A 16125-nucleotide genomic window follows, 5' to 3' on the forward strand; every position below is an offset into this window, starting at 1 on the left:
GGCTTTTACAAAGGCTCCTCTGAGGGGTTTGTGAGGGGGAAGAAGTGAAGAAGGAGAGAAAAAGAGCTATGGGTAGGGGGGCCATGACACAGGAAACCCATGCACAGAGGGTGTGTGTGATAGGTGCCATGGCAACGTGCAAGCATGCTGCCTAGAGATGTCATTGTTGCTGGTTCAGGAGCCAGCTGTAAACAGCTTCTGACTATCCACCTGATGTTAACAGTTTAAATGGTTTTAATTTCAGAACTTTGTGTAGCCTATCAGAAAATTTTCTCCCCTGTCATTGGGTAGCATATTCATAACCCAGACATCTGTCTGCAGTGTTTGGCCAAATAAGTTCAAACCCAGGTGACTCGAGAAGTTGCTTATCTGAGACCTCTCAGGACTCAGTGCTTTTGTCTGTAAAGCAGAGTTAGCAATTACTTCTGTGATCAGGCCTTGCTGTGAGGAAGCACTGAAGTGTCTTGAGACGCTGTTACAAAGATGCAATTAGAAATTAGTTAAGTCTTTGTGGTAAATGTTTGTGTCATTTTATGTTGTCATTTTATTATCTTCTTTCCCTTCTTTTAATTTTGGTAACCTCAAGGTTACCAAGCCAGACTGAACTTGGCATAGTAACTTTATTCACAGCACATTAATAGTAGAAGGAGTGGATGTATATCAAGCCTTTTCACAGCCACAGTGCCTTCCCCCCTCAGAATCTCCCCTAGACATTCCGGGGGGTTGAGAAGCAACTCAGTCAGAATCAAGTATGATTAAATGCTTCTCTTATCTTCCCACTACCTGCTTTCCTCTTGATAATACAGCCTTGTTAAAATCCCCAGCTCGGCTTTCTGTGAAGGGTGCTGCTCTCGGCTAACATAGTTCCCACCTCCACCAAAAAAAAAAAAAAAAAAAAAAAAAAAAAAGCATCCAAAGAAAGCAGGTGGCGCCAGGCCCCTTTCAGACTCATTGTATCAAAGAAGCCAAACGTCATTCTGTACTAAACCTAGGAGAATAATAGCCCTGGCTTAAGTTCATGTTGAAAACATATTCAGACCCCAGATTTGATGCCTGAATATGAATATCACAATCAAGAACAGTAAGATGAGTTACTACCCCGGGGTCCAGCCTTTCTCTCCTATTCATGATAGTACCCATGCTTCCTTCAGATTGTTCTCTGGGAAGCTGCCTTTGGGTTTGGAAAGCTAAAGGCAGGCCAGATGGATCCACTTAAACATCACCAATAACCTCCTGCTTAAAAGCCAGTACTCACTGATATCACAAAGCCACATATGACCTGATGTAATCATTTCTCTGGCTGGTCCCTCATCCTCTCCCCTGAGCCACCATCAGTCATGTGACCTCCATCAGCCATGTGACCTCCATCAGCTGTGTGACCTCCATCAGCAGTGTGACCTCCAGGCACATGGCTCTCAGCCTTGCCACACTTAGCACCTCAGACTGTGGGGAGCAGGAACAAAGGCAGATGCAGGAATATCTAGGTGCCATGCAGTTTTCAAGTGAGTAAATTGGAAACTGCTTCTGTAGAAGAAATTAGCATGTATAGTTCCCTGGGGGTCTGGGCAGATATTTGTGGACTGGTGGCGACATGGGGTCTTCAGATGCAACAATTACATACAGATCACATAGTTAATTTGCATTTCAGAATAATAATGAAGAGGTTTCTGACAGAATCATATTTATCCCATGGAACATACTTATACAGTAGCATTTGTTACTTATTTATAATGGCCTCAAATTCAACTGACTTTCTGAATTTTATTTGATAATCTACATGGAAAAAAGATTGTATGCTATTCTTGAGCACATTGTTTAATTCCTTTTAGCACTGATATTATTGTTATTACTATTATTATTATGAAATTAGAATAAAAGAGCTATATTATAAGTATATTATCTCCCTGTGTGTATGTCTGTGTGTATGTCTGTGCATATATTTGTTAATCTGTGTGTGTGTGTCTTATTGTATGTATCTGTGTGTGTGTGTGACAGAGAGAGAGAGAATGAATGAATGAATGAATGAATGAGAGATGGGAGAATTAGTGCTTAGGCTCAGATATCCCTTCATGCTAGGTTGGTGCTCTGACCTTGAGCTATATCCCTCTCCTTTCACAGTCCTCTAGATAGAAAATAAATGGATCATATATAGTCTATAAAAACACTGGTGCAACGTTAACAAGAAAATTCTAATCATTGTTATTACTTTTTGCTATTTTCATTGTTCAGTCCATTTTGTTGCTATAACAAAATATGCAAGCTGTGTTACTTATGAAGGTAAAAGTTTTGTTTTGGATTAGTTATATATTTAGTTATATAGTTCTGGAAGATAGAAAGCCCTAGTTCATTGTGCTAACATCTATGTGGAATGTATTAAATGCCTTTCAGAACACGAAATAGCTAGGTGGTTTAGATTTCTCCTTTTTTCATAAAGACTATAGTTCATTGTATGTTCCCACTGACATAGCTTTAACAGACCCTTATTCCTCCCATACCACCACCTCCAAATACCATGAATATGAGAATTTAGAAGCTGGTAGAACCTCTAATCTTCTATTTTTGCAAGTGAAGCTCTCCACAAAGTGTTACTGCATTTCCAGAAATTTTAGCTTTTTAAAGAGCATTGTATCTTTAAGGAACTTTAGAATGCTAGAAATTTTTTATTCCTTATTTCACAAGAATGCATTCAACAAGCAAGTATAATATCCTGAGATATATTTTGATTTTGTCTTATTAAATTCTTCTTCAATTTAGTAGTTGCCAATTAACTTAATTCAAAAGAACTTTAGTCTCTTTATGGCTTTGTATTTTAGACAGTATTAGTCAGAGTCTGCAATGATTTATGATTTTCAATTTCATCAAATTCTTTTATAAACTATTTGAGTATGTGAAGAAGAAGAAGAAGAAGAAGAAGAAGAAGAAGAAGAAGAAGAAGAAGAAGAAGAAGAAGAAGAAGAAGAAGCCTTAGAAATCACATTTTCTTTCCCATCCATCCATTTATTTGTTGAAAGAACAACTGTAGGCTGCTGAAGAAAAGGCTCAGCAATTAATATCATTGACTCCTCTTCCAGAGAACTCAAGTTCAATTCCTAGAACCGATAGGAACCAGACATACACATAATGCACAGACATATATTTAGAAAAAGTACCTGTATTCATAAAATAAGTTTTTAAGGAAATATCAATGATAAAGCTCTTTCAAAAAATTACTAAAGGCCCAGGTATTTCCAGTTTTTAAAGCGTTGAAGAATGAGGCAGGATTGCTGGAATTCTCCCTGAACCAAGGAGCAGAGATGCTGGAGCCTTTCAGACTGAAACAAAGCAGGGCATTAGGTGCACTAACCTGAGACATGTAGCCGGGCATTGTGAACGAGTGTCCACAAGACGGAGCTAAATAACCCAACTCCTGAGCAAAGTTTCTGATATTTGAGCCAGTTCGTAACTAAAGGAAAAGCTGCAAAGTTTAAGATAGTGACACAAGTCGTGACTTAATTCATTACTCTCACAAGAGCCCTACAGGCAACTTTCAAGTTACACAGACAGCTCAAGGTTGGTTCCATGAGAGAGAACAATAGAGGGAAAAGGAAACCTTGAAAGTTAAGATAAGCTGCTGGGGAGTTGCTCGTGCATTGTGGAAAAGTGGAACTTGGAGGATCGTATGGTGAAACCTTTGTACAAGTAAAACCTCTCAGCATAAGAAGAGGACAAGAACTTTGAAAAGTGAGACTTACAGAGGTTTTCATGCATAATCAGGGTTACAAACGTTGGGGTTCAGCACCTCGCAAACACTCAAGAAAGGAAAGGCAAACAGGTTACTTCTCTGGGGAAGTAAGCACACCAAACCTTTCCGTTTAGAAAATGCAAAGCGGAAAGGGTCTCCGGTGATACTGCAGCTCTCTTCTTGAGAATGGTCCCCATTGAGAATACCAAAGCTGCATCATTACATTTAAGCAAACAACATCAAAAGTGAATTAGGGGAGGTCTGCAGACCTTTCCCAGAATGTTGTTCTGCACTTGTCCTGGTGAGGATCCATAACTACTCAATTCTAACCCTACAACTCCTACAAAAGCTTCCTGATGTTGCTGACTGGAGATAAACCCCACAAACTCTCCATTAGCATACTCAACGCAGCATACCCTGTTAGATAGGAAGTCCACGTAGAGCTGGTTTTCCTCTCTCCAGGCTGTCACTGTTTAGTACCCCACCACTGTACGGGATGCAGGATAAATGGGTATTGGATTTGTTTTTTTTTTTAAATTCTTTGTTTATTAATTATAATTTAATCCACCACATACGCTGCTGTTCCTTACGTAGATAACCCTAACTCCTTTTCCTCTGTCTGGGATAGGTGTCATCTCTTTCAGACCATCTTAGTACATGAGGAGTCACTGATCCACACATATGTCAGTGACCTAGAGCACAATTATTGATTTTGTTCCTGTCTTTATGTTCTTCACATAAATCAGACGTAAATTGCTACAACAAATTAAATTTTCTTTTCTCTTGACTTCGCTGATTTGCAAATCTATCAAGCTTTCTCTTATTTTGAATTTTGTCTTTAGTACAACATTTAGCTTACATCAATGGTAATAAATACTTTCTAAGAGAAAAATAAAGAGAAACTGTCCTCAATTAGCCCATATTATTTTGATCATTTTAGGCATATTTTATTGTCAGCTGTGATTGGCTTGTGTTCTGACTACTACACTGGTTGCACTCCCTCTGTGACTTAGGGATAATTACATAAACATAGAAGTAAACAGTTTTTATTATAGCATTCCCAAGGACATCCTCTTGAAGGCACTGTAGGGGAAACTGGAGATTTAACAGCAACTTCTGGAAGCTCATCTTCATTCTGCTGTGTTCCTTTATACTGTAGAATTATCTCCCATGAGTAGTAAAAATGCAAATAGGATGTCCTCCAAAGCTTAACTAAACAAATCAGAAAGTAACCCTGCCTCTAACCCCTGATTCTTAGAGGCAAAATGTATAAAGAACATGGACACAGGAAAGAACTCAAGTGTATCCAAAAAATAGATCTTATAAATTTCAAGCTAATGTGTATGCAGGCGAATAACGGATATGTACTGCATATAAAAGAACAATAGATTCATACTCATTTTGAAAACTGGCCTTTAAGGCTAAGCCCCCCTAATATGTGATAGATGTACTATTTTTGTCTTTTCTTCTGCTCTACCTCCTCTCTCTGTCCCTATCTCTCTGTCTTTCTCTCTCTCTCTCTCTCTCTCTCTCTCTCTCTCTCTCTCTCTCTCTCTCTCTCTCTTTCTTACTTTTAAACTAGTAGCATTTGGTTTTACACTAGGTCTCTGAGCTATCTAGTCTCTTGTTCTTAGTCGCTCTAGAAGTGTCAGGTATGGGCTCCTTCTCCTAGAGTGGGTACTATGTCAAATCAGACATTGCTTTGCTATTCTACCACCATTGCCCGAGCATATTTTGCAGGCAGGATAGAAATGTTTTGTATCTGGGTTGGTGTCCATGATTCTATTCCAGTAACCAGCTGAGTACCTTCCTGCACCAACAAGACTAGAATGTCGGGGTGAAGGCTCCATGCAGGTGCCAGCTTGACTTGCCTGAGCCCAATGAGTTGTGAGGATGTTGTCTGTGGCAATGGGGCCTCTGCTGTCAGTTTTCAGAGGGGAATAATTTGTCTTAGCATCAGCCCAGGTTGTTTAGGGATTTTCATGAGACTCCTTGGCCAACAACACAATTTAATGCATCACAGTCCCTCCACTGGAAGCATTGCCTGGCTACAAGAAATGGCAGTTGAGACTCCTTGTCCCCATTACTACAACTCCTCACTGGGTTGCCTTCATAGATTCCAGGAGGTTTCCACTACACCAGTTTTCCATACCTCCTTGGAAATGTCTGCACCAATTGTAGCCACCACTACCCACACTATGTCCCTCCACCCCATCTCTCTTCCAACAGATCCCCTGCACCTATCCCCACCCATCCCTCAAAGGGAGATTCCTGTGTCCTCCTCAGACTTCTTCTCTTATCTAAGATCCAGAGGTCTTAGGGATTGGACCTATGGATCTATGCATTATAGCTTTTTCATTTAGTTAATGGCTAAAGTCAACTTTTAAGCTAATGCAAACCATATTCATGGTTTTGGGTCTGGGTTACCTTATTCAAGATTTGTTTCTAGTTCCACCCATTTGCCTGCAAATTTCATGGTGCTACTTTTAAATAACAGCTAAGTAATACTCCATTCTGTGAATATACGACAATTTCTTTCTCCATTCTATTGGTGGGCATCTAGTTTGTTTCTAGTTTCTGGCTATTATAAATGAAGCTGCAATGAATATGGTTGAGCAAGTGTCCTTGAGTTTGATCAAAGGTCATTTGTGTATATGCTCAAGAGATCAATTATTACCAACTCTCTGAGGAGCTGCCATGTTGATTTCCATAGTGACTGTGCAAAGTTTGCAGTCCCACCACCAATGGAAGAATGTTCTTCTTTCTTCACATCCTGACAAGAATGAGCTGTCATTTGTGTTATTGATCTTACACATTCTGACAAGTGTAAGATGGAATCTCAAAGTAGTTTAGATTTCCATTTCTCTGTGGTTGAACATTTAAGTGTTTCTCAGCCACTTGAGATTCCTGTATTGAGAACTCTCTACTTAGATATGTTCCCCATTTTTAATCGAATATTTGGGTTTTTATATCTAGTCTCTTGAGTTATTTATATATTTTGAATATTAGTCCTCTGTTGGATGTGAAGTTGGTAAAAAAAAAAAAAAAAAAAAAAAAAAAAGTCCAATTCTGGAGGCTGCAACTGTGAGAGGGACCTTACAGAAGCTTTTCGGTTAATTATGTCCCATTTATTAATTGTTCATTCTACTAATGGATTTTCAGAAAGTCAACTCCTGTGCCAATGTGTTCAAGGCTATTTCCTACTTTCTTCTCTATCAGGTTCAGTGTATTTGACTTTATGTTGAGGTCTTTGATCCACATGGACTTGAGTCTTGTGCAAGATGGTTAATATGAATCTACTTGAATTCAGAAGGTGGAAAGATATTAGAGATATCTTTTTTCATAATCTTTCTTCAAAGGCTTGAAGTTCTTATCATAAGTCTTTGACTTGCTTGGAATTACCCCAGGATAGTTAATTTTAATTGAGGCTAATGTGAAAGCTATTGTTTCCTTCCCTAATTTCTTTTTCATTCCATTTGTTGTTTGTTTGTAGAAGGGCTACTGACTTTGTTGAGTCAGTCTTGTATTAATCACTTCACTGAAAGTATTTATCAGCTTTAGGAGTTTCCTCATCAAACTTTTAGGATTACTGATTATATTATCATATCATCTGCAAGTAATGATACTTTGACTTCTTCCTTTCCAATTTGTATACCTTGATCACGTTCAATTGTCTTATTATTCTAGCTAAAACTTCAAGTCCTATATTAAACAGATATGGAGAGAGTGGACAATCTTGCCTGGATCATTTTACTATCACCTTACCTGATTTTATTATAATTGCCTTGAGTTACCCTGCATCTAATTTAATGTTGGCTATAGTGTTGCTGTAACTTGACTTTGTTATGTTTTGGTTATTCCCTGGTAAATTTAATCTTTCTAGGACTTTTTTTCATGAAAGGGTATTCGATTTTGTCATAGAAATTTTAATATCAAAGTAGAAAATCAAATAGTGTTACAATTACTTTCAGTTTGTTTACTGACTTTCATATATTATCCACCCCTGCATTTTTTGGCTAAAGCCTACCTGGTCATGGTGAATGGTCTTTATTATGTGTTCTTAGATTCAGTTTGCAATTATACCCTTGAGTATATTTACATCGATCTTTGTAAGGAAAAGTGATCTGCAATTTCTTTTGTGTTGAGTCTTTATGTTCTTTTATAACAGGGTACCTGTGGCCTCACAAAATGCATTGTAAAATGTTACTTCTGTTTCTATTTTGTGCAATAGATTCAGGACTATTCAAATTAACTTTTTTTTTTTTTTTTTTTTTTTTTGATAAACTGATATAATTCTGTGCTACAACCACCTGGTCCTGGGCTTTTTGTTGTTGTTGAGAAAATTTTAATGACTGCTTTTATTTCACTCAGAGTTTTAATTCTATTTAAATTGTTTATCTGATTTTGATTTAACTGTAACCAAGGTTACATATTGGGAAAGTTATCCATTTCTTTTAAACTTTACAATTTTCTGAGTGCAGATTTTTAATTGTCCTTATGGCTCTGTAGATTTCCTTGGTGTCTATTGTTTTCTTTTCCTTTCATTTCCAGATTTGTTAATTTAGGTGTCCTCTTTGTGTGTATTTTAGTTAGTTTGGATATGGGATTGTCTGTGTTGTTGATTTTCTAAATGAACCACTCTGTTCTCCTTGTCTTTTGGGGATTTTGTTTGTTTGCTTGCTTGTGTTTTTGTTTTTGTTTTTGTTTTATTTCAGTCCTCAGTTTGAGTACTCTTTACAGTCTGCTCCTCTTGGGTATGATTTATTTTCATTGTTCTAGTGCTTTCAGGTGTGCTATTTTGTTGCTAGTATGAGGTCTCTTCAATTTTTTTCATGTCGGCATTTAGTGCTATGTACTTTCCTTGTAACACCACTTTTATCGTGTCTCATAAGTTTGGATGTGGTATATATTCATTTTTAGTGAATTATAGAAAATCTTTAATCTCTCTCTTAACTTCTGTTTTAACTGTTTCTTACTAAGTAGAGATTTGTTCAGTTTCCATGAGTTTTTAAGTTTTCTAGGGTTTTATTGTTGTTATTTTGTTTTGTTTTTCTGTTGGTGATATCCAGCTTTAATCCATGGTGGTATGATAGGATGTAGGAAGGTATTTCAACTTTTTTTATCTGCTGAAATGTATTTTGTGTCCAACTATGTGGTCTATTTTGGGAAAAGTGGCAGGAGGTGCAGAATAGAAAGTATAATCTTTCTGTATTTGGTTGAATTGCTCTGTAAATATCTGTTAGGTCCATTTGATTTATAATGTCTCAGCTGTAGCATGTCTCTGTTTAATTTTTGTCTCCACTGGTGAGAGTCAGGTTTTGAAGTATCCTTCTATCAGTGTGAGGGTTAATATGTGATTTATGCTATATTAGTGTTTTCTGTTTATTTGTTGTTGTTTTTAACAAATTTTGGTGCCATTTTGTTGAAGGCATAGAGGTTAAGAATTGAAGTGTCATCTTGGTGGATTTTTCCTTTGATGTCTATGTAGTGTCTTACCTTATCTCTTTTGATTAGTTTTAATTTGAAGTCTATTTTGTTAGATATTGGTTTGTTTGTTCCATTTGCTTAGAATACTTTTTTCCAATCCTTTACCCCAAGGTAATGTCTATTCTTGGTGTTGAGGTAAGTAAGCTTCTTATGTATAACAGAAGAAAGGATACCACTATCATTTGCCTATTTCCAACTTCAACTTTTGAACAGTTTTATTTATTTATTTACATTGTGTTTCCTTTAAATCCTTTAAGGCAGTAGTTAGCAACATTTTGGAGGTCAAACAATCCTTTTACATGAGACACATATCAAATGCATATCAAATATTTATATCATGATTCATAACAGTAGCATAATTACAGTTATGAAGTAATAACAAAAAAAAAATTTAATGGTTGAGGGTAACCACAAACATGAGGAACTGTATTAAAGGGTTGCAGCATTAGGAAGGTTGAGAAGCAGAGAGAAGAAGGACTGAAGGTAGCCTATCTGGTCTTCTGGAATGTATACCTTGTGGTTTAGCAGAAGATACCTATTGGAGTTGGGAAATGGTATACAACCGAGTCAGGGAAGAGAGAGTCAAAAGGATGGTCTGTAGGATCCCCAGGAGACATGGAACATACTCTGTTCCCATTCGGTTACATCTGGTGTTCTGCTACAGTGCTATGGAAGAGACTGAAGGATTGGTTCTGGGAAAACACATATAGAAGAGAAGGTCTGCGCAGATGCAACATTTTCAATCTGCCTCTATTATTGTTAAGTTTGATTCTTTTTTTTTATTTATTATGGTACTTACATAAAGGCAGAATCATTAAATTTGATACTGGTTTTACTTTACCACTTCTATAGATTTGTTTGAGCCAGTGTGTGTCCATTGCCTCAATAGCCTAAGCACTGTGAATGTGGCAGTGTCTTAGCTGGGGTTTCCCTGCTGTGAACAGACACCATGACCAAAACAACTCTTATAAAGAACAACATGGAAGTAAGGCTGACTTACAGGTTCAGAAGTTTATACCATTATCATCAAGTCAGGAACATGGCAGCATCCAGGCAGGCATAGTTCAGGAGAAGCTCAAGAATTCTACATCTTTATCTGAAGACTGCAAGCAGAATACTCACTTTCAGGCAGCTAGGGCTAGGGTATTAAAAGCCACACCCACAGTGACACACCTACTCCAACAGGCCACACCTTCTGATAGTGCCACTCCCTAGCCCATGCATATATAAACTATCACAAGTTGAAATTATTTATGTCTTTAAATATGAAAGAAATCCAGCTAAACAAAGAGTCCTTGCACATTTGTACACAGTCTAGGTTAGCATGAGACAGGGGGATCATGGTAAAAAGATACAAGAAGCTTTCTGAGACCAAATAGAAAAACTGACCACAAGGAAGCATTGCTTCCAATTAAAAGTGTTTTCTGACTAGTGGGCAGATTTGTCCACAGACAGATTTTAAAGGAAAACTTGGCATGTACGGATTTGCTTTGTCAGTATATTGAGCATCAGTATATGCTCCATGGCTTTATTTACCTTTATCCACACCAGGATTATCATGATGAACACCATTTGAATCAGAGATGTCATTCTTCGTGAATCATAGACCCTTGCACTATTCCCTTATAGGGAAGGAATTAAAACCTAGATAAATCATCTAATGCCCAGACCCTGTTTCATAAACATTTTTTTCAAAGCATATCCATGCAAAGAACATGACATTGTTATAAAGGAGAAAATCCGACTTTTTTTTAAAAGCTACTGCATATGTTTTATTTGTAGATTTCCTTTTGCAAATAATCAGTTATCTGTGGTACTCTGGGGCTCTAAAATTATTTCTGAATCATTCAAAATTCTGTATATTGAGCAGATCTGAGATTTTCAGAGTATACTGGAAATGTTTCTAGCATGCCAAACTTGTAGGGCTTAATTTTTTTCTTGAAAATTAACTAGTACTTCTTAAGTATGTAGAGAAAAACAAGAATATATAACAAAACAATAGCAAACATGTCTGAACTTTAATGCTTTATCAGACACTCCCAACTTTAAAGTTAGAACCATTTTACTATATTCTTGTTTTTAAATGGTGGAAATAATACATTTAATTAAATGAGAATTGTTGTTGGAAATTATATATATATATAATAGAGTCAATTCTAAATTACATTTTTCTGTTAGAAATAAAATTACTTAAAAAAATACTTCTGCTTGTGTTGCTGAACTAATTCCACAAGTAACTGAGCTGTGTGTAATTTTAAAATGCATGCTTGTTCCAGCTAGGCTCTGGGATCATACACTCTACTTGCCTGTCATTTATTCAGCTGCCACCACTAGCTAATGCTTTCCCAGGTTCCCAGCTATGTTCTGAGAACAGCCTCCACCATGTGGTCAGCTGGAGTTTTCCTGAGAGAGCACTCACTGCCTATTCCTCCAGCTGGCTTGCTTAGCCACTCAATAGCTGTCCCTCCTGAGAACTCCTGGAGCAAAAAACATTAGAGACCTTCTTTTGATAAGATATTTTCTTTATTTACATTTCAAGTTTCCCTTTCCTGCCCCACAGCTAAGCCCTCTATCTAATTTCCCTTCCCACTGTTTCTACAAAGGTGTTCCTCACCCACCCACACACTCCTGATTCCCATGCCTCGCATTCCCCTACACTGGGGCATCTAGCATTCAAAGAACATAGGGCCTCTCCAGATCAGGGGTGTCTGGTTTGTTGATATTGTTGCTCCTCCTATGGGGCTGCTAACCCCTTCAGTTCATTCATAAATAGCTGACTTTTTGTTTAACATATACATTAGCATCTTCATTATTATATTTTCTTACTGCAGTGAGAATGAAGCAAGCAGCATGGCATATACCTGGTCAGAAAAATATCAATGTAAGACAAGAGAAACCAGTTTATAACTGTGGCAGGCCCTATCCAGAGATCTGTAATCTTGACAGGGCTTGCTTGTCTGGATCCTAAGAACCTCCTCTTACTCTGACCATCATTTTTTGTTGTTGTGAAACATTACAGTTTCAGCACTAATAGCAAAGAGTTTCAGTTCCTTCGCAGAGTCTGTAAGAAAAGGTACAGATACTTCAGGGTTCAGGGACTCTCCCTCAGGAAGCTTTTCCTCCAATTGTCCTCTGTATCACTGAGGGGCTCAGCTGATCAGCAATTCTCAGCACTGCTCTTTTCCTGGCACTACTGTGGGACAAAAATTCTCTCAGATTCTGTTTGATATTAGCTCTTATCTGTAGCAGTATTAACTCCACTTGTGGTCAATGATGAGTTTCCTGTTATGGCCTCCATCTCCCAACATAACCCAGTCTTCTTGCTGTGGAAAATGCACCCACTTTTTCCATATACACAGAATATATATATATATATATATATATATATATATATATATATATATATATACTAGACCTTGAGACTTAGGAATGTTCTGTCAGGAAAAATGGGATGGAGTTCCAACAAGACAAGTAGAGCAGAGCCTGAGGCCCTATTCAGTGCCCTCCACCCTTCCGAAGCACAGTTCCTAGGGCGGTCATAGTCCTTCCATTCCAGAATGGTCTACCAGAACCAGGGCTAGCAAAGGTAGATAAAGACACAGCAGCAGAGATCAATCAGCTCTGGGGCCACCTCATCATGCAGGCTATGGAGAGATGGGGCAGGGGGTTGGAGTGGGAGAAGCCTGCTTGTTGAAGCAGGAGACCCCAACAAAGTGAAAGAAAGTGGCCAGGCCTACTCTTGGTCCAACCTGGGCTGCTGGGGTCTGGGTTGAGCAAAGGTCATTTTCTAACAATCTGCAGAGAAGGAGCAGGACCAGGTCCAAAAGGACAAGGATGAGTGTACTTGTTAGCAGCCCTCTGGCGGCCCTGGCTGGAAGCAGACTGTCTCTTGGAAGATCAGGTCCTTCAGCTGCTCCTTTGTGAGATCATCCAGCTCCATGTCAATGATGAACAGCTCCTCAGTCACTGGCTCATCTGTAGCATCATAAGACTGTTCCAGGTAAGGGTGAGCCAGGACTTTCTCTACAGTGATGTGCTTGTTCACATGGCAGGTTAACATGGCTGTCCAGCAGGTCAAGAGCTTTGGGGTCAGATTAGGAGAAAAACTTGGCCCAAGAGGGCAAAGACCAGATAGTTTTAGGCCTTCATGTTAATGAAACAATTAAGGATCTTCTGGGGTGGGGAACCTGGTATACCTAGAATGTGGTTGAGCTGGTCCAGGTAGGTCTTGTTGGTGAAGATAGGCTGTTTGGAGAGCATCTCAGCCAGAATGCAGCCAGATGTCAATGGATTTGGTGTAGCCCTTGGAGTTAAGCATGATCTCTGGGGCTCAGAACNAGCAGGTAGCCAACTATTCAGTCAGAAAGCCAGTATGGTCATGCTCTGGGTCAGCAATCCAGGTCAAGCCAAAAATCACAGATCTTATAGGTCACAGGTGGTACTGACTAGCAGATTGGAGGGTTCAAAACCCAGTGCTGAGTGTATGTACTTGAAGCCCCTGAGGATCTGGGAGAGGAAGTAGCACATGTGGTCATTGCTCAACTGGTGGCTCATAAGCAGCTTGTACAAGTCTGTCTCCATGAGGTTCTGAACAATGTAAACGTCCCTCATGGCTTCCAGGGTGGGTGCTCTGAGGATGTCTCACATGCCTATGACATTCTCATGGTGGAATCACAACAAGTTCTGTATTTCCTTCAGCATGTGCTGACAGTAGGTTTGATACAGGAAGGGGCTGATCGTCTTGATAGCCGCCCTGGTCTTGTGCACATGGTCATAAGCAGAGCAGACCATGCCTGATGCTCCCTCCCCAGTGTACTGCAGCTGCATGTAGCGTGGGTCCAAGTGGAATGGCTGCTCCTTCACCACCTCCCCCTCCCCTCAGGACCACCTGAATGACCTGAGTAGTTCCCCTGGGCTCCCTGCCCACAAGCCCCCCCACCAGTTGCTCCTGCTGAGCACCAAAAATGTACCCATTTTAAGCGTGTAACTCAAGCTTCACATTTTCCTCATTTATAAAATTGATTAAGTGAGATGAAATGTCATTATGGTGCCATGCTGAGGTTCTAGTCTTTCTGTATTTATATCTGACCCATTCGTGTCAGCTCTTTGTGTGTGTTTCTGGTACCAGAGTTAATCTATACAGATTCATTTCTGACTATTTCCCATCATATGCCATTCCTTCAATCCATTAGTCTTTTTTGTCTTTCTTCTTTGAACATAATCTTATTTATGTAACTTTCTTGGTGCTCAAGTTTTCTCCTAAATATTGTAGGAAGGCTCATGTCAAAATGCAAGAAAGTATTACTCATGTCTTTGTTTCACTTGAATTCACAATTAATATGCAGGTCTCAATCTATGGCTTCTTGTGTACACTTCTGTAGAAGCAGATTTTGCATTTGACTATTTATAAAGCTGTTTCACTACATGATAAACTCTGAAAAGTTAGAATCTTGGCAGCCTACCAGGACATAGTTTGTGAATTCAGTGTTTCAATTTCATGGAATTGTCTGTGATAATATCTAATTTTTGTAGAAAAATATGTTTTTATTAGAAACTTGGAATACTTGAGTATTGATATTAAAATTCTGATTTATATTTATAGTATTATTTCTAAACAATGATTCTACTGCACTTGAATGTTTGATATATCACTGGAAAAATTAAGCTTAATATATGTCAGAGCAGTTCTTGAAGACTTTTAGCAGCTGAAATACAAACAGTTAAGAGAAATTAGAATAACAGAATATCTTCCAACCATATACCCTATGTGATAATGATCATTAAATAGGGTTGTTTATTCTAGAGAAGACAGACTTTGAGAAGGATGGAGGATATTTAAATATTTCAAATGCTGTCAAGTGGAAAAGCAATGAATGCTCATCCCGGTGGGTCCTAGTAAACATATTAGAAGGTAGGAATTATGAGGAATAATATTACGGCTAAATATAGCAAAGAAATGTATTTCAAATAACCTGACAGAAGAATCAAGATAGAGCCCTGTTTGAGCCAACCAAGCATACAGACATGGGTGCACCAAGAGAAGCCTGAAAGCATTCATTGGGATTATGCAAAGTTGATAGTTGATACATTTTATAGTTCTGGGATATTTTGAAGGATAAGTTCTCATAGTTTTAATAAGTTCAACTTATACTGTTTAAATACAGCACAAAAGTTTTCACACATAGACTAGCTATTGGTTCTACTTCTGACATTAAGCACTGATAGTCACTGAGACCTTGAGAAGGATATGAGAGGAGATGGAAATGAACAGTAACATTCTAAGAAGAAGAAAAGGAGCCTGTAGGATGCAGAAAACTTCACAAAAAAGTAGTAGTTTCTGAAAATGAAAACTAAGAACTCAGACCTAACTTTCATAGGAAAAAAAGAGGAGTCTAATAACCCAAAGTAAGCGAGAGAAAGGAAATTAATGTCAAGTTCAAGTCTGAAATTATATCAACACAATCAGGCACACAGACAAACAGAGAAAGGGAAAATTGTGATTATATCAGTGGACGCTGTAGACAGTTGATAAAGCATATCACTTGATATGTCTTGTAAGAGATTCAAAGTACAGTAGCATTAAGATGTAGCACATCACCTGAAGACTCTCCACATCTCAGGTCCTTGGGATCATGGGTGAGTGGAACACAATCAAATCCAGAGAATCCAGGAGGGGCTTGTACCAGTAGAAACAGGGACAAAGGAACAAACAAATATGCCAAGATGAACTCTCAGTTTTAAATATCTATGCTCCAAATGCAAGGGCAGCCACATTCATTAAAGAAACTTTAGTAAAACTCAAAGCACACATTGCACCTCACATAATAAGAGTGGGAGACTTTAACACCCCACTCTCACCAATGGACAGATCCTGGAAACAGAAACTAAACAGAGACACATGGACACTAACAGAAGTT

The 16125-nt window shown here is 38.4% G+C and overlaps 1 protein-coding gene and 1 pseudogene across 9 annotated transcripts in view; one reads left to right on the forward strand and one right to left on the reverse strand.

Annotated features, from left to right (window-relative positions):
• Ralyl (RALY RNA binding protein like) overlaps positions 1–16125 on the forward strand; it is a 683608-nt gene that overhangs the window by 647243 nt on the left and 20240 nt on the right. The gene's annotated exons all lie outside the window — the stretch shown is intronic.
• The window catches only part of LOC110320116, a 10237-nt pseudogene continuing 7167 nt past the window's right edge, over positions 13056–16125 (reverse strand).

Source organism: Mus pahari, chromosome 4 (assembly GCF_900095145.1).
Source record: "Mus pahari chromosome 4, PAHARI_EIJ_v1.1, whole genome shotgun sequence".
Classification (NCBI taxonomy): Eukaryota; Metazoa; Chordata; class Mammalia; order Rodentia; family Muridae; genus Mus; species Mus pahari.